Source organism: Ursus arctos, unplaced genomic scaffold (genome assembly GCF_023065955.2).
Source record: "Ursus arctos isolate Adak ecotype North America unplaced genomic scaffold, UrsArc2.0 scaffold_13, whole genome shotgun sequence".
Taxonomy (NCBI): Eukaryota; Metazoa; Chordata; class Mammalia; order Carnivora; family Ursidae; genus Ursus; species Ursus arctos.
The window spans coordinates 52,060,027-52,080,074 of NW_026622797.1; the positions used below are offsets into that span (position 1 = coordinate 52,060,027).

At 43.3% G+C, this 20,048-nt stretch overlaps 1 long non-coding RNA gene across 1 annotated transcript in view; it reads left to right on the top strand.

The window, feature by feature from the left end:
- The window catches only part of LOC130543553 (uncharacterized), a 34,900-nt gene that overhangs the window by 7,691 nt on the left and 7,161 nt on the right, over positions 1-20,048 (top strand). The window contains exons 3-6 of the long non-coding RNA XR_008958992.1: positions 13,249-13,367; positions 17,661-17,831; positions 17,979-18,152; positions 19,147-19,208. This is a non-coding gene — a long non-coding RNA (uncharacterized LOC130543553). The remainder of the gene's footprint in view (positions 1-13,248; positions 13,368-17,660; positions 17,832-17,978; positions 18,153-19,146; positions 19,209-20,048) is intronic.

The window sequence follows — 20,048 nt, forward strand, 5'->3', positions numbered from 1 at the left end:
GAGCCTGACATGGGGCTCGATCCCACCTCCTGTGAGATCACGACCTCAGCTGAAACCAGGAGTCCAACACTTAACGACTGAGCCACTGAGGCACCCCAGATTTTATTTTTAAGTAATTGCTACACCTAATGGGGGGGTCAGACTTACAACCCAGAGATCAAGAGTCACACTCTCTACCACCTCAGCCAGCCAGGCGCCCCCAAACCCTTTCTTAATGGCCATTGTAGCCAGGCTGCCAGTGCTCTGCACCCAGGAAGAAAGAGGTAATATTTGAGGAAAGGCACGCCGGGAGCAGCCGTCGTCCAAATAGCCATGGGACCGATTACCCGCTGCTCAAGACGTGCATTAAGTGGTGATTAGAAGACCAAGGTCATAAAACACAGTCCTACCCTTGGATATGTATAATCTAGTAGGGGAGACTATGCATGGTCTTTTAAAAATATAGCCAAGATTACAAGACAATATGTAATAAGGGCCGATTGAAGAATTGAAGAATGTACAACCAAGGTTCCCAACCCTATCACACCTAACATTCTCTTCTTGTAACAAATAGTTTCAAATGGTTCCTTTATTTTCCTGAAATAGAATCCATGAATAATATAAATAATATAAATGACTCAACAACAGTATAATGAATTCCTTAACTCTGATATAACAAAGAAATAAAAGAAGAACAAATGGTAATAAAATCATATGTATTCTAATATATAAATGCTCAGGCACATTTACACCGAGAAACATAATGAAGTAGTGAGATATAAAATTGCGGCTATTGGGATGGCTACAAAGGCAGACTGCTACGGAGGGATTGTCCTGGAGACTGAAATTATGTGAGCAGCATTGCCCCGGATAATGTGTGTTTCCAAAACTGTGAACAAAGGCGAAGTTCTTAACAAAACAAAGGCAGTCTTCCCTGACTTTTCACAGAAGTTGACTCCCTAGACAATTCAGTGTATATTAAAACTGTGCAAGCAATACTCAGTGTCTCTATGTAAAGAAGAATTAGGTTCTAGCCTCAGATCATAAAAAATAGGTTTCTCACCTACCTGGCTGCCTGGCGGCACCTTAGAAAGCCACGTGACATAGGAACCAACTCTTCCTTCTACGGGGCTGTCCTCTCCGCTGCAGGCTGTCCAGTCCCTTCCCGGCTCACTGTTGCTAGTAGTGCGCCTGCTCAGCACCCGCCATTGTGACAACCCCCCCAAAATTCTGTGGACATTTCCAAAACCCCTAACCTGACTTCCAGTGAGAGCCACTGGTAGAAAAGTTACCCGGGGGTAGAGCAGTGCTTCTCAAACTTCAGTGTGCACTGGGATCCCCTGGGGATCTTTGCTGAAATGCAGATTGGGGATGTCTGGGGTGGGGCCTGGGTCGCTGCATTTCCACCACAGTCCCAGCCAGAGCAAGGCTAGAGAAATCGGGGAGGAAAAATACACTTTGGGTTTAGGTAGCGAAGACTGCACAGAAAAGAAGGGAACACAAACGGGGCCTTGAAGAATAAATGGCTGTGGAGCTGATGACATCCCATGAGGCCCAGACGGTTGGGAGGCAGGCACTGGACAGGTCACAGTAGCGATCACAGCCCAAAGCAAGGAAAGAGCCTGGAGCCAACAGTGGCAGCACCGCTCCGCAAGCAGGGTAAAAAAAAAAAAAAAATCACAACTCCCTCTCAGGGTTGGGCCTGCCAGACCCTGGTGAAGTTCATTTCTTTCAATAAATCCAGCAGCTTCCCCTTTGATAAATACTGTCAAGGCTGGAACATGCGGTGCTAACAAAATATGGTTTTAATTTGGAGCCCGCCGCGCTGGTGGTTAAATACTGCGCATGTGGACACAAAAGCAGACTCACAGCGAGCCAAGTTAATATGCCTGGGCTGAAAACGGCTAAGCCCAGGAGGATTCGCTTATACAGACTTTGCTGCTCCGAAAGGCAACCTAATCACCGTCATCAATTTTAATGCTCCAAGACTTCTCGGGAACGTGGAAGCTCTCTCAAGTTCAGCCATTTGTGCGTTTGTCTCCAGTGCTGAAGCAGCACGCGTTTGTTTTCCTGATATGTTCCGCCTGCTTTATTGTCATATGTTGTTTGACATTCAGAAAATAACACGCTGTTTTAATCAACAGCTCAACACTGCATTAAAACTTGATGGTCCATAGCTTTGCTGCAAAGGGAGGTGGGGGCGGGGCGGAAGGCAGAGTCGGGGGTGGGAGGGGGGAGAGGAAATGAGAATCGGAGTTCGGCAACAGACCGGGTCTTGTTCTGGTGGGATTCATGCCTGGGAACACAGACACTCTCAGTGTTTTTGTCAATCTGTGTGTGTCAATCTTGGAACAGCTCGGCGAAAGCAGGAAACTGGCTAAACGGGTTTCTGTCTGGCCTCAGAGGTGGACCCTGCTGGTAACTGGACCGGCAGCCCATCGTGAATAATGAAGTCGGCTCCGTCCAGAGTGTAGGTCACAGGAACTGCACCGACGCCATTGCTCGGCAAACCCAAGATTATAGCACCTGGTCAGTAATCTTATCAGGGAAACAAACAAAGCTGAGAATGAGGTCAGCGACAGGTGTCCTCAGTGCAGTGGGACACAGAGAAAGTGAAGAAACCGGCTGGTGGGAGAGCGGGAAGGAGGAAGAATCTACCAGAATATCTCTACCCTTCAAAAGACCAGCTCACCGAGAAGGTGAAACTGAGGGAAGTGAGTTGAGTTGTTTCATGAAAAGAGGCAAGAGGATGCTCTGATTAGCTGAAAAGGCTGGGAATTCATCACAAAGAGGATGTGGGTATGAAGAGAGCTGATGGGAATTCTTTCCAGAGCCATCCGCCATGTTGCATTTTAAAATTAGTCACACGTATGTTTTCTTTTTATTATTATATATAACTGTAGTGACAGAAAAAGCCTGAAATGCTGTGAGCAGCGACTTCCGAGTCAGTTGCTGGAACTCCTAAGGGAGGGCAGCTTGGTGGCAATCTTTAAAATTTGAATATCCACACTTATTTTATTTTATTTTATTTTATTTTATTTTATTTTATTTTACTTTATTTTATTTTATTTTTTTGTGGTAAAAGTGAGGTATGCTTATTGTAGAAAAATGTAAGGTACTAAAAAGTGCACATATTTTTGAAAATCAGGGAGAGTTCTCGTAATTACTGGGGGAAGTCTTTCATGGGGCTTAGGCTGATCAGGGTCAAGTCAGAAGATGCTTAGGAGCAACCGATGAGGATTGAATGGATTGAGAGATATTTAAGGTATTTTCCAGTGGTGTCTGGGGTCCCCCAAGTTTTCTGGACAGGGAGAGAAAAGGAAGTCTCACCTCGCCCTGAAAAAAGGCTGCTGGAGGGGGAATGGCGTTATGGGGGATGCCGGTCAGGCGCTCTTCAAGCCAGTGAGGGTTTGGAAGCATTGCTGTGCTTGGGGTTGTCTTCTTTTTTCCTTGGATTGCTCCCTCACTACTGGAAGAGATTGAAAGGCAGGCCTGGCAATTTATCTGGAAAAAAAAATGCAGACCTCTATTGGTATAGACATTGTGTACCGTTAGAAAGGGCGGGGATGGGAGGATTTGCTCCTGAGCATTCATCACAGTGATGAAACACTATAGGGACAAGAGGTCAGTGGGCATTAACCCACACCAAATCTAGCAAGTGGAACAAGCCTCTAATTGGAGGCCTGGAATCCACATTAAAAGCCATTCTCCACCTGATACCTTTTTAAGATACCGCTGTGGTATCTAAATTTCATGGACTTCAGTCATTGCTGGTCCCCAAGCACGCTGATCATGAAGCAATGATACAGCACAGCACCTGCTTCCAGCAGCCTGGAGCCCAAGGGCTAAGGGGGCAAAGAGGAAGCTTTTCTCTTTCAGGCTCCCGACCTCTCTAGCTTGTAAGCTTTTAACTCCCCCCCCCACCCCCGCCGCCCCAGGCACCCTGGTTCCAGTCTCTTCCAATAACCATCTTGGTGGGCCTCTGTTGTTTCTACACCAGTGTATGTCTGCCCTTCCAGTGAATAAGAAGCCAGATATTTATCAGGGGTACTGCCCCAACCCCCACTCTCAGTCCCAGATATTTATGGACGGGGGCTACCCCTCTCCCACTCTCAGTCTTTGAGGGGCTGGTGAAACGGATACCCTTCTGACTGTAGGGTGGAGCAGGTGAGCCACGCTTAGGCCAGTCATTTCATCCTCTTTCATGGCTATGAGATTGTTCCAGAGATGGGCACCATGTCCCAGGCAGAACCTAGGACAGGCTGTGCAATTTTCGTGGCTACTCCTGGGAACTAGGCTCTGCCTTTCTCCTCCATACCGGACCCCTGAGAGGATGCAGGGCTGAAGGGGCTACCATCCTCTTGCAGTCCCAGGAACCTGGGATTAATGCTGACAATGCAGGAGACAGGTCAGAAAGCTGGGAATAAAAACAAACAACAACAACAACAACAACAGCAACAACAAAACCCAAACAAACAAAAAGGCAGAAAACCTGCATTCTGTTGATACCCTGTGAGTCCTAAATCCAGAGCTGCCTGCAACTAGCCCTGCTATGGAATTTTAACCTACGCTTGTCTATAAATTCTTTTGCTTAGGTCAAAATTTTCTGCAACTTGCCATCGGAATACAGATATGGCCAGAAACTTCTTATTCTTTCTCACTAGCTCATATCAAAACCTGCTTTCAGAAAAGGATTGTCTGTTCTAAATTATGAATGACTGATAATGCTTCGAAGTATGATTCCTTTTTCAGTTTTCAGCCTTGGTTCAGCAAAATTGATCCCCTTCTGATGCCAAGAGACATGGGAGAGTGTGGTCCGAGGAAAGCATAGCCAAGCTTTCCCACCAAACTCAGGATTTTAATGTCCAATTTTGGCCATTCCGGTCAGTTCCGACTTCTGACAATGGCGGAGTAAATTGTCTCTGACTAACCTTTCTGCTACAGACTATGATAAATTCTGGACCCTGAACAAAATAATAACAACAAAATGTTTTAAGGCCCAGGAGAGCAAACAAATGGTTTGGTTCTGCAGCCCAAACCATCTCTGGTGAAGATAGGACCCTTGAACAAAGGGACTCACCCTGGGGAGATTCGCACTGATGAGGTGTTTCCTCTGACAGCACAAGGCACTTCCCCTTATTGGCAGTCCTACTGAGCTGAAGACTCTGAAGTTGGAGTTTGGGGCTTCCACAGCAGTTTGAAATTGGGGAAGAGGGAATCTCAGAAAGGAGGGAGCCTCAGAGGGAGAGCTTGCAAACCTATGTGGAGACTTCCCACAAATCCTCGGCTTACTCCTGCTCTGTGCACGGGCAGCAGACACACGAGGACCCCAGGGGAGGGCAGAAGGCTGGAAGAGCAGTTGCCTTGTGTTGGGAAATGGAGCTCAGAGTTCAGTCCCCACCAAGTCAGAGAGGTGTGGTCAACTCCTAAAACTTGCCACTGGGAACACAGCAGGTCACACCTCGGGAGTGAGGACTACTTTCCGGTACTAAAGTCTATGCCCTTAGGAATAAAGGCAAAGCCAAAAGAGACTGGCCCTAATAATGCCTAAAACCAAGTCTCCATTGTGGCATTATTCAATATAGTACCCTCTAGATACATGTGGCCTTTGAAATCTAATTAAACTTAAAATTTAAATTATATTTCCCCATGGGGCACCTGAGGGGCTCAGTTGGTTAAGCCTCTGACTCTTGGTTTCAGCTCAGGTCATGATCTTAGGATCCTGGGGTCAAGCCCTGTATCCGGACTACCCACTCAGCAGGGAGTCTGCTTCTTTGCCCCTCTCTCCCTCTGCCCCTCTGCACCTGCCTCACGCTCTCTCTCTCTAAAATAAGTACATCTTTAAAAAAAATAAAGTAAAATATAGTTTCCCAGTCACAATAGCCGCATTTCAAGTGCTTATAGTTGCATGTGGTTTATGACTATTATATTGGACTTCACGGATTACAGAACATTTCCATCATTACAGAAGTGTTATTAGATGGTGTGGCTCCATAGGATCAAGCTAATGTGCTACTAATTTAACTGCTGGTTCCTAGAACAAATTTCAAATTTCTTTTAAGAAAGATAGCAGAGTCCGAAGTCTCCTGAATCTATAAAGCTCAGTATATAATTTTAAAAATGTCCGAAGAAATAGGAAAATGTAACCAACAGTGAAGAGAAACAATAGTCAATAGAAACACAGACTCACATATGACCCAGTGTTAGAATTCACAAAGACTTAATAGTTATGATAAGAATGTTAACGAACCAACTGACCAATATGGGTATAGTAGGTGAAGAGATGGGAAATTTTCAAAGAGACATGGAAACCTTAAAAAAGAACCAAATGGAAATCCTGGAACTGAAAAATACAATATCTGAAATTGAAAACTCATTGGCTGGAAATTAATAGCACAGTGAACACAATATATAAAATTATCAGTAAACTCAAGGTGACCTTGAAGACAAGTCAATGGATATTATCCAAATGGAGAGGGGAAAAAAAGATTAAAAGAAAAAAGAACAGGGCCTCAGTAACCTGTAGGATAGTATCAAGCAGTCCGATATACATGTAAGTAGAGTCCCAGAAAGAGAGGAGAAGCAGAAAGAAGTAGAAAATGTACTTGAAGAAATATTGCCTGGAAATGTTTCCAATTTGATAAAAAAAACAGTAATCTCAGCAAACCTCACTTTTCAGCCATTTAGATGTCTTTGACCCTAAACCCAGCCTTACCCACTCACTGACAAAATACAAGGGAACTTCTTCTTTTTTTTTTTTAAGATTTTATTTATTCATTTGACAGAGAGAGACTGCCAGCGAGAGAGAGAACACAAGCAGAGGGAGTGGGAAAGGAAGAAGCAGGCTCCAGCAGAGCAGGGAGCCCAATGCGGGGCTTGATCCCAGGACGCGATCTCAGGACCTGATCCCAGGGCCCTGGGATCATGCCCTGAGCCAAAGGCAGACCCTTAACGACTGAGCCACCCAGGCGCCCCTACAAGGGAACTTCTACAAATAAAATGGGGCCTGGGGTGAGGATACAAATATTCAGAGGGGGCGCTGATGCTGACAAAATTCCAGAGGTCTCGTCCCACATTTTTGCTAATTCCAGAAAACAATTCCAGAGTACACTTTTCCTACCTAATGATCTGACATTCTTCTTTCAGGCGGAAGGTGGAGGTGGAGTCTCCACATAGTTTGAAAGATTTAGGTTGATTTGACTTTAGCTTAAATTCAGCTTGAAGGACATGTTATATTGAAATGGAACAATAATGTTTTCTGAGAGCTAGAGGAAATGGGGTGGAGTGGGCAAGAAACACAGGAAAGGTAATCCAAAGCATAAATAGCCCCATATTAGGAACCAGGTTGAGTGAGTGGAATGAAGAAAAGATTGACAGGAATTACCCCCAATGACTCACATTTTCCTGCTGGGCCCTCTTAGGTCAGGCACCTATGAGAACTTGTGGCACCTGGGATGTTTTCTGTGGCAAATAATAATAGTAATAGTAATAATAATAATAATACTTAAAAAAACCTATACCAATGTGAGTTAAATGTAAGGACATTTGTTATCTCACAAGATCCTGGAGGTGGGATGGATTCCAGGGCTGGAGGATTCAGCAGCTCAAGGATGTCAACAAGGACGCACGTCCTCTCCTTCCCTGTTCTGCTCTTCTCCACACAGGTTTCATCTTAAGGTTGGTTCCCTTTGGGTTTTAAGAAAGCTGCTAGCGTGTAGGGCTATGTGTATAGACCTGTTCATATCCAGAGGGAGGAAGCAAAAGTTAGAAAACTGTTCCCTCAAGCAAAGAATATAAGTCCCTTACTTTAGTCTGACTCGACCAGCTTCCGTTGTAGCTTTAAGGAAAAAATGTATTTATCTTCGATTTCAGCAGTAAGATTTTAGAACAGATATGTGGAGGGTATCTTTAAGGCTGATTTTCTAGTCAGGTTCCTAAGAGGGGCCTTTGATATCAGGGAGGTTCTGGAGTTACAGATCTCGAGAATTTAGAAGTAAACTGCCCATAGCAACAGTAAATTACATTTTTGTTTGTGTAACTAAAGAGCAAGCTGATGAGCTAGCTGATTGAAACTCTGTCTGATGGCCTGCGCCATGGGGCTTTCTCTAGTGTCAGACATTTCTCCAGCACCTCAAGATGGAATCTGATAGGCAGCAAGGGTATGCTGTTGGAGACTGTTTGTAAGCGTTTTGGTAATAATCATAGTGATGATAGTAGAGCCAATCCATGCACAGCACCATCCAGAAAATATTGAGGGCTCTCACAACAGCAACAACAAAATCTAAAAAGGTAATAACAAAATAAAAAGGAAGAGAGAACACTGAACGAAAATCATGTGAAGAGTTTTGATTGAAGCTATCCAAATGGCGATACACTCTTACGTGACTAGTCTCAGTCGTCCTTTTGCACAGAGAAACAAGTTTGCTAAGTGTGTTTTTCACATGTAAGGGGGTTTGCCTTCTAAGCTGGCCTATCCACTATGGTGTATGACTATAAGTCACAGGGACTGAGAAAAACAATAACACACACTTGTGATGTTTGTCAAGATGAGGTCACACCTTTCATTCTAAGAATTAGCAAGAAAACCACGGTGAAAGGGACAAGACTGGGAAGGTGAAAGGGAAAATTGGCAAATCCAGTCCTACTGTTTACATACTGACTTTTGTTTTACTTAATGATGCCTGAAGAATTTGCTTAGCCATTCAAGGTGCGACTAAAAAATTGGGAAAGTTTAGTTCCATGTCCTCTCTTATATTAATAATTGGCATTGGTTACACTGTCACCCACCTGGTGATCTTAGAGACACCCAGCCGCCCAATAACCCCATCCGTTGCCCTGAGAATGGGTAAAGGCTGAGGGTGGCTACCCGAGCAGAAGTGGGGGCGGGGAAGAACAGCACAGAGAAATCACTGCAGGACAAGCTCAAGGCCCAGACCGAAAGATGTGGTGAGAGGCAGACATAGAAAACCATCCAGAGAACACTGGCTCAAAGCCATCCTTGGTGGGAAGATTCTTTTGAAACCATGGTGTTTGGCAAACGGGGAAATAAGGACACAAAGGAAAAAATCATGCCAGACTAAGCAAACATCAGCTGGAACCAAAGAAGCCCAAGGACAGTCCTGAGCACCGAGAAAATACTGCTGGTTAGGCATTGTTCTTTAGAGCAGACCACACACACAGAGGGTCACTGCTGAAAACGAAGGACAATTAGAGTTGGCATGTGTGCATGTCTTTGAGAAGCAGGAATAATGCTTTCTGAACACAGACACTGATTTTGAAATCTTTCTAATGACAGGGACACGTGGGTGGCTCAGTTGGTTAAGTGTCTGACTCTTGATTTCAGCTCAGGTCACGATCTCAGGGTCCTGAGACCGAGCCCCATGTCGGGCTCTGCACTGAGCATGGAGCCTGCTTGAGATTCTTTCTCTCTCCCTCTTCCTCCACCCTCCCCACTCTCTCTCTCTCAATCAATCAGTCAATAAAATGAAATCTTTCTAATGACAGCTTTTTCACAAGCTATGACCAAACATGCTCAAGTTGAAGCCTCCCCTCTTCATCCCTGGTCCCTGCTCTCATCAGGGGTCTTGGTATCTCAGCCCCATGGAGAACCTCCATCTCCTTGCCTGAATTGAGACCCATCTCTAGCCACAGAGTATGGCTTCTTTTGTAGTTCTTTTAAATATTCTTCCACACCCTACACACCCAGGAGCAGGGGTGGGTATAGCCTGTTCCTCATTCCCTGGTGCAGCATCCAAACATTATTGTAAAATGGCTGCCCCTCTGAAGTTCTGGTATTGTTGTCATCCACTGGCCTCCTGGACACTCCCTCTCATTCCCCAAGGACTTTACCTCCTCGCTCACAATATTCCCTCACACTGCAACCCTGCCATCCTCCTAGGAGATGTTACTATATCCACTGATGACCTAGTAAATATGTTGGCCTCTCAATTCCTGAACTTTCTCTACTACCTCCAGCACCTACTTCTCCTGGACCTTCTCATCTCTCAAATCTCCCACCCTGACTACAACTCCCTCACACTATAGTCTAGTCTACTTATTCACCTACTCTACACCTCATTTTACTGAGGCCCTTAGGCCCCTGGCCCCTCTCCTTGTCATTATCCACCAACCTGTTTCCCTTTGAAGTCACGTTAGATTCCATGGTCCACATGTCAGTCACTATCTTGCCAGTACCTTAAACTTACTGGCCTATTTTGTCTTTTCCTCATACTCGCCTGGAAAAAAAAAAAATCAGTTCTGGAAGCACTCAACAATACACCTTTTTCACATCTCCTCCTAGGCAACAAAGCACAATTGGAGAAAAATCCCCCAGCCTAGCAGGGTTTTCTCTGTCATCACCTCCATTGACTCTCAAACCACCTCCCCCCCACCCACTCTGGGAACTCCATCGGCCTCTCGTCCACTCACCCTTCATTCTCTGAAATGACCATTTCACACTTTCTTCTCAAAGCCTTGAAGCCCCATCTTATCCCTCATTCCTAGCAGATGTCTTTGCTCCTACTTCACAGAAGAAATAAAAGACCTCAGGTGGGAATTACCTCACTCCTACCACCTGCACCTAAAAACCAACCTGCCCCTGTGTCCATCCTTTGTTCTTTCCTTCTGACAAAGTGGAAGTAATGTCTCTTCTTCTAGAAAGATCAACCATCTTCCCCATGCTGTGGATGTCAACCTTCTCAGAAAATGTATGTTACCAATTAACCCTCCTTTCATTTTTGATTTGTTCTCCTCTAATATATTCTTTTCATCAGCATCTAAACATGCTCTAGTCACTCCTATTCAAAAAAAAACCCCAAAACCTCCCGTTTCTGGAGCCCAAATTTTCTTTGTGGCTCTACTCTTCCTCTCTTCCCCTTCTCACCCAAACTGTGAGGGGTGCACAGTCATCATTCGCCCTAATTCAACACCTGCTTATTCATTAGACTCCTCCAGTGGGTTCCTCCCCTACTTCTCTAGGAAAACTATTTTTATCAAAGTATCTAGTGACCTTCGTGCCTCTAAATCTCATGGGCAGTCCTCAGTGTTCATATTATGTGAACTTCCAGTGGATTTTAACAAAGTTGATCCTTCTTTCTTTTGGGGAAAAATACCAGTTTTCTTGGTATCCAGGCTCCTACATTCTTCTGGTTTTTCTCTCACTTCTCTGCCTGTATTTTTCTGTCCCTCTGCCATATTTTCCTCTTCCACTTGACCTTTAAATGTTGGAACTACTCAGATTCAACCATAGATTCTCTTCTTTTCTCACTTTACACTATGCCTAAGTCATCTTACCACCTTTCATGTCCTCACCTCTATGCTGAGAGCTTTCAAATTTGTACAACTGCTTAGACTTTTCTCCAATCTCCAGAGCCACTCAACTACCTGCTTAGTACCTCTGCTTAGATGCCACAAGCAAATTTGTTTAGAACTAAACCAATGGCCTTTCCCACCGTGCTAGAGGTCTTGTATTTTCCCCTCTAGGTCCACTCTTCATTGACTTGGTTGACTGTATCCACTGCCTTGCTTGCCTGTGGCTTCTGGTTGGGTTTGGCTACTGAGGATCCCTAGAAAGAGACTAGAAACAGGGGATAGGGTGAAGTCAAGGTATTTATTCCTTTAGCTTCCTCTCTGAGGTTGTCATGGGCTGTCTGAGTTCCTTGGCTGAAGATCAGTGCTTCTCTTATTGGGGCCTTTCCATATGACCCACTTCCTTAAGTCTAGGGCAGTAATGTTTAGCTGTTACTAGCTCCTGGGTTTTGCCTTCTCTCCTGTGATTTCCTTACACCACATCTATACCATTGTAAATAATTCCCACTTTAAATTATCTAAATTTGGGCACATAACCCCTTTCTTACTGGTACTCTGACTGATACAGTAACTGATACTAAAAGTTAGACTAGAAAATAGGTCTTCATAATTGGATTCTGGGATTGGGTTGATCATGTTTGAGGAGTTGAAAGGGATAACCTTGTGAGGGATGGGGAGGTTCAAAAGATGGAAATAGACACTGATAATCTATGCATGCAGTAGTAACTCAACCATTCAAATCATCAGTGGTCATAGCGTGGGATAAAGGGTAAGTGGAGGACAAGCCATTGGAAGATCAAGATGCTGTGGCACTCAGTTCTGCCAAAGATATGATTTTAAAGACTGGAGTCATCTGAAGTCTATGATGGCCTATAGTTATGTAGGTTGAAATTCTGTAAATTCTCTGGTGTAATATAGAGCCGTGGTTGATACAGAATGGTGACCATGTCACCTGGGACCATCAATGTCAAGTGGGAACATGTTAGAAATGGCAGTTCTTGAATCTCACCCCAGATTTATAGAATCAGAAGCCCTGGGAATTTGTGCTTTCGAAAATGAATTTGATGCGCATTAAAGTTTGGGTACCACTGCTGTAAAGCAAAATTTAACGTACTTATGAATCACCTGGGGACCTTGTTAAGATGCAGATTCTGATTTGGCAGGTCTAGGACAGGAATGAGAATCTAATGTGCTCTCAGGTGATGCGAAGATGTTGTCAGTCTACGAATTACACTTTGAGTAACAAGGCTGTAAGAGTGGAAGGAATCTAGAGGCTCAGGGAAATGGGAATGTTGTAATGAATCAATTACTCCAACACGTTCAACTGTTGCCTAACCAAATGCTCTGTTAAGGGTGTGAAGAGCACTTCACCAAAGCAGTAAAAAAAATCATTAGTAAGGGAGACATCAGAATTCTTGAAGAGCTCTGAGGTGTCTCTCTGAAGGTCAGAGATGGCAGTGCTGATGCCATAATGGAATTGGTTTCCCTGGTCTCAGTGGGACCATGAGAGATAAGGTAAATGCAATTACCTTAATAAACCACAGGGATAGAGAGATAGAGTGTTTCATTTGCAAGGATCCGTGGCAATGGCAAATTGATCACCAGATTCCTAGAAATGAACTGGAAGGGCAGTTTACTAAATCATTTTTTCACATATACAGGGAAAAAACATCTAGTTTTGCTGGGCAAAGATCTAACTTGCGTCACCATAGTGGGGATACGTGTCTTCTTGCTCAGTTCCCTGACCTAAGCCAGTTCACAGACCCAGAACCCTTTTAGAAAGGACCCTGCAACTTCCCCCAAGCCTCGTGGGACCAGGGGCCATTTCTTAGGGTGACTGGGTACCAGGGAAAGAAAACTATCCAGCTTTTTGAGCTTATGCTAATCCCTAGATCAGAAATGGGTCTGAGTACGGGATATGGAGAAGAGATGACAGAGCTTTGACTTGAATTCATCTTACAGGGGATCCACTGAGATCACAGACCAATACAATGCTCCATCCTGGAATGTACAGTTCGAAGAGATACACTCAGTAGCTGGTAGAATCCCCATGTTGGTGGAAGGACCAAAGGAAGCCTCTGGTATGAGCCACCACCTTCCTGACAAATGATAAGTACCCCATCCCAAATAGCAAACCCGAAGCAATATTTTATTCCTGTCTCCATTGGGAAACCCCAAAGCATCCCCTCTCCAGCTTCCCTCTTACTTTTGAGTCTCTGCATTTCTTCCCCATAACTCTTCCCAGGATACTCTGCCACTTCCCAACCCTCCCCTCAGTGCCCTACTCCACTGCCAATTACTCCCCTTTCTATATCCTTTTGCTCCTCTCTGAGGGTCCTTTGCTTTTCTTCTCAGAAACTTGCCTCTCCCCAGAACACTTATTTGCTCCCAGTTTATTTGAGGAGACATTGCTTTTACTATAGAGCAGTTGGTTAACTCTCATTATTGTTATATTTAATCTCTCCTTATGAGTAAAAAAACAAACATTTAGGGGCGCCTGGGAGGCTCAGTTGGTTAAGTGTCTGACTCTTGGTTTTGGCTCAGGTCATGATCTGAGGGTTGTGGGCTTGAGCCCGCTGTTGGGCTCTGTGCCCCACGGGGAGTCTGCTTGAAGATTCTCTCACTCTACCCCTCCCCCATGCTCACTCATGCACAAGTGCACGCACTCTCTCTCTCTCTCAAATAAATCTTAAACAAAACCCAATACTTAAAACACAGAACTGTTGGTTGTAAAACACTGCAATAATACAGAAGGATGTAGACTAAAACTTAATTCTTTTCCCTTCCTCTTCTTCAGAGGTAACTGGTATTAAATTTTCTATTTATTCACATAAACACACAAGCTGATGTTTATCACAAACAGAATACTGTACTTTTTATTTTGTGACATGCTTTTCTCACTCCACAGGTATCATAAACCTTATATTATACCGTATAGATTCACCTTATATCTTCTAAAATTAAACTTTCTGCTTGGAAATACTGGTAGATTCACATGCAGTTGTAAGCAATAATAGAGATCTCATGTAGTTTTTTTTTTTTAATGTTTTGTTATTATATTATGTTAGTCACCATACAGTACATCCCTGGTTTCCGATGTAAGGCTCGATGATTCATTAGTTGTGTATAACACCAAGTGCACCATGCAATACGTGCCCTCCTTACTACCCATCACCGGTCTATCCCATTCCCCCACCCCCCTCCCCTCTGAGGCCCTCAGTTTGTTTCTCATAGTCCATAGTTCTCATGCTTCATTCCCCCTTCTGATTACCCCCCTTTCTTTATCCCTTTCTTCCCCTACTGATCATCCTAGTTCTTATGTTCCATAGATGAGAGAAATCATATGATAGTTGTCTTTCTCTGCTTGACTTATTTCACTTAGCATTATCTCCTCCAGTGCCGTCCATGTTGTAGCAAATGTTGAGAACTCGTTCTTTCTGATAGCTGAGTAATATTCCATTGTATATATGGACCACAACTTCTTAATCCAGTCATCTGTTGCAGGGCATCTCGGCTCCTTCCACGATTTAGCTATTGTGGACATTGCTGCTATGAACATTGGGGTGCCTATGGCCCTTCTCTTCGCTACGTCTGTATCTTTGGGGTAAACACCCAGTAGTGCAATGGCTGGAATATAGGGTAGCTCAATTTTTAACTTTTTAAGGGACCTCCACACTGTTTTCCAGAGTGGCTGTACCAACTTGCATTCCCACCAACAATGTACTTTTGACTCAGTTTCCCCCACTGGTAACACCTTGCTAAATTATTGTACAGTAAGCATCATAACGAGGCTATTAGTATTGATACAATCCATCAGGCTTATTCAGACTTGCCCAATTTTACTTGAACTCATCTGTGTGTGAGTGTATGTTGGTTCTAAGCAATTGTATCACCTGTGTAGTTTCCTATATGTACTATCACAGTCAAGATCCAGAACAATTCCATCACCACGAGGATCCCTTGTGTTGCCCTTTATACCCGCACCCACTTCCCTCCTGCTCCTTCCCTCACCCCTAATTCTCAATAACCACTCATCTGTTCTCCATTTCTATACTTTGGTTATTTCAGAAATGTTGTATTTATGCAATCATATACTTTACAACCTTTTGGAATTGGTTCTTTCATTCAGCATAACTCTCTGGGGGTTCACCCAAGTTGTGTGTATCAATTTTTTTTAAAGATTTTATTTATTTATTTGACAGAGATAGAGACAGCCAGCGAGAGAGGGAACACAGGCAGGGGGAGTGGGAGAGGAAGAAGCAGGCTCCCAGCAGAGGAGCCTGATGTGGGGCTCGATCCCATAATGCTGGGATCACGCCTTGAGCCAAAGGCAGATGCTTAACCGCTGTGCCACCCAGGCGCCCCTGTGTGTATCAATTTTTTATTGTTGAGTAGTGTTCAATGACAAGGATGTGCCACAGTGTGTTTAACCCCTCAACCATTGAAGGAGATTTGGATTGTTTCTAATTTTTAGCTATTATGAATAAAGTTGTTATGAACATTCATGTACAGTTTTTGCAGAAATATAAGCTTCTATTTCTCTGGGATGAATGCCCAAGAGTATAATTACTGGGTCATTGGTAATTGCATGTTTGGGGAAAATGGGCACACTCATATTCTATGGATGTAAGTGTAAAGTTGAAGAATATTTTAGAAGAGTTAATTGGCAGTATTTATCTTTTTAAAATGCGTATTAATTTTAACTCAATTTTGCTTTTAGGAACCTGTCTTCTAGAAATATTTGTGTTTTTGCTAAAAGATATAAGTACCAGGTTGTTCATTGCAGCATTGTTTGCATTGGGAGAAAATTTAGAGCAACCAAAATGGCTGTATAATGCTGTATGTTATAACTCTTTTTATTTTCTTGCTGTCGAGTTGTGTAGAAACGGTTATGTTTTAATTTGAAACTTCTTCTGTAGGAATTAGAAGGTAAGCATTTTTATAGGATTTTTTGATTATTTATATTTCTTATTCTGGGTCTAATTATCGTGTTCTTTGCACAAAATAAACACTTGAGGGTTGCCCTTTTATTGATTTTTAGGCATTTGTATACAGTTGATATTGTGGGCATTAATGCTTTATCTGACCTTTGCAACATAGAACTTTCATATTTCTGTATAATCAAATCTGACACTTTTTCCTTTATGGTTTCTTGTCATGTTTTGGAATAGGTTTCCTACCTTCCTTCCTGCTTTTACTCCTATTTTATTAGAGTAATGGTATACATATGCGTTTGTAAGTAGCCTCAGGTCCTTTTTGAAAGAGGCAAGGAATACACAGATCCCATAAATAAGTAAAAATGTGTGAGACATGGGAAATTATTTTTTATCTATTCGTAACTGTCATGTTTCTTGACGAATATAATTCTTGCTGTGCTGTGTACATTTTAAAGTGATGCCGGAAGGAGTAATTATATCATAACTTTAAAGGATTATGAACACCTAAGGGAAAGGGGCTGTTTAAACACGTTGCTAATAATGTGTTTGCACATTTTTCAAACTGCTCAAATTACATTCACAAGTATCAGCAGCATGGCCTCCTCGGAGAAGGGCAGAGAATGGGAGGAGGTCAAGAGTATTATTCCAGGAGAGGTTGTTTAGGCAAGGAAGTAATTTATCTTGCTATGGACAGAATGAAGAGCTCACCACCCAGCAATTTGTAATTGATCACAATTACGTTGCCTAGTGGTGGGGTGCAAAATGAAGGAAAGTATTTGGTCAAAAGATTAGCACAAATATAAGAGTGTTTAGTCAGATCCAAAATTTAAGTTGGTTTAGCAACAAAAAAGTGAAGCCATTCGGAAGAACCCAAAATGAAACAAAATAAATGAAAATGGAGATTCAGTCCACATGTGTGGGTTGATGTTTCCTTGGAAGGAGTGGTTAAGAATTTTTGATCCTTAAAGCAACCTCATATTAAAGTAGTTTAACTAATTTAGACATGTTTGACACTACCACAAAGAAAATAAATTATATCGGGCTCTACACTGATGGCTAAAAAGCCAATTCACCGAAATGGAAGGATGTTGAAGGTACTCACATTATGTAATCGGTACAGTATGTCAGTCCTAGTGGTCTGGTTAACCAAATGAAGGCACATTAAGTGAAATTCGGTATAATTTTTTCCTAGAACTACCCCACTTGATTACAGCAAAATAGGTTCTGCTAATCACAGGCTGCATAAATTGGAGATTGAGCATGGTTTGGGGGAACAGAGATGCTTTTATTATATCATTTGGTCTTCTGCGGCACATGAGGGAAGATGTGTCAGCAAGGCTAACATGGGTCTGTCCTTTATTCAGGAATCTGCTTAAGATGATCATGGGACTTAAACAAGCTTCAGTGCTCATTTAGTTGACTCCCTTCATATTCTAGAAAAGGAAAGAGAAGAATAAAGGGCGTGACTAGCCTGAAGTCATGTAGTGAGTTCACGACACAAGTGGATTCCACTGGGGTCTTCAGACACTCAGATTGGTGTTCTTTCCACTGAAGGGAATTGCATGCTTCAGGAGTCCAGGCTCAAGAGGACCTCTGACCCAATTTCAGGTAACTTGGAGGTTTTCACAGTCTTTTCTAGATATAAAGCTAGTGTGAATTAATTCCATTAAACAGTTGGAGGAATAAAGAGTGAATCCAGAAACTAGGCTCTGAACTGGAGGTGAGGGCTTTAGTCTTTTTTTTTTTTCTTTCTAGAACTGACTTTGATTCTTCACTTCAGATGGAAATTAAGATTGTGGAGAAGCCACGTCACCTGCTACTGCTCCCCCGATTCTCTTTTGCTGGCGGCTTTGTAGTTTGGAACAACGTGCAATGGGCCGAGGTCCCAGGGAACTCTGAGCTGGAGGTTGGAGCATCACCAAAGAGGAGGTAAATGTGCCTGAATGCTAACTGAGCATTTAAAATTGTAAAATTTGCCATTTTCTTTAGGTCTTTTGGAGCCTGTGACTTTCCCCCCAAGTGTCACATAGTTTCTTAAGCCCCCGAGGAGCTCACAGGCCCAAGGCACTAAGCTGTGGAGCTTGAGGGATGGAGGACCCAGAAAAGAGTGACATTCTCTGCTGGGACCTTCTTTCCTTAGCTTCTGCAGTCCTCCCACCCTACCCAGGGCTCCCTCAGGTTTGATGGCATTGCAAGGGGAGTGACTCTGACTGGCTGAAAATGACAAATTAGGGAACTTTGAGTCACATGCTCTCTTCTTATTCAAATCCATTTGAGGGCACCTGGGTGGCTCAGTCGGTTAAGCATCTGCCTTAGGCTCAAGTGGTGATCCCAGGGTCCTGGGATTGACTCCCTCATCGGGCTCCCTGTGGAGCAGGGGGCCTGCTTCTCCCTCTGCCTCTGCCTCTTTCTCTCTCTCTCTCTCTGTCTCTTATGATAAATATATAAAATCTTTTAAAAAATCCATTTGAAAGCATATTAACAACTTAGCTAGGTTTTATAGTCCTGCCAAATTCCTTTACCTTGCTTACCCAATAGGATCAGGCCAGGTTTCTTTCATCTCTATTATTAACATGAGAGTATGAATGTGATGCTGCTGAAGCCAGGACCATAGTGAACATGTGGTTTCTTTGGCTACTTAACATCCATTCCACCTTCCAGATGGCATCTGATTTCTTTTAGGAAATGACCTCCTCCACGTGTATGCAGTCTTAGTGGGGTATAAATCCAGGGACCTGCTCCCCACGGTGGAAGCTCTTGCAGAGACCAGCCCTGAGAGTGGACATTTGGTTTAAGTTCAACCAATCAGATATACTCTTCTGGAACTTTGAGCCTTGAACAAGTGACACAAGGACCTCAGGAACCACACTGAGGTCAGGGAGCCATGCCAAATAGACTAAATTTTCTATTCCTGCCCTTCTAGATTCTCCTCAGTTCCTGGCCATCTCTAGGTCAAAGGCCTGGCCCTTGACTCTCCATCAACTAGTGAGTACCCTGATATCTTTCACATTCCCACTTGATTCCATTAGCTCAAACTGGTTTCTGTTGCTTGTAAGCAAGAACCCTGGCATAAGATCCCTTCCTGATGTACCATCACATGTGGGCCCGTAGTGTTGTCTTTAAGTCTACCCTGTCTGGAGCGTTCTCCTAGAATTGGCCTAAACTCGCTCTTTCCTCTGCTGGTGACAGTCCACAGGATTGCCTTTCTTTTAGTGGGTACTGATAGAAAATAGTCCTCTAGTTTTCTAGCTCCTACAGTTTCTCGTTATCAAAACAAACATACAAACAACTCATCAGAACTTCTCTCCAACAGCTGTCATCAATGGGGAGTCTCCATTCTCCTGCCCAGGACCACCCACTCAGGAGTCCACCTCTCTCGGGCAAACATATTGCCGATATTTCTTACCAGAATAGCTAAAATTAAAAAGACTAACCAAACCCAGTGTTTGCAAGGATGTGGAGCAACCACAACTCTAACACATTTTGTTGGTGGGTATGTAAAATGGTACAATCACTTGGGAAATCTGTTTGACCGTTTCTAGTAGAGTTAAATATATACCTACTCTTTGACCTAGCAGTTTCACCTCTAGGTAGATACTCAAGAAAAAATTAGTGTTCACAAAAAACTTGTACAAGAATGTTCATGGCAACTTTACTCATAATAGCCAGAAACTGGAAACAACCCAAGTGTCCACCAACAGAAAAATGGATAAAGAAATTATAGTATCTTCATACGCTAGAATACCAAGCACCAGGAGAAAAGAGTGACTCATCTGTGCTACAGCAAGTATGAATCTCAAAAAAACTTACATTGAGCCGAAGAAG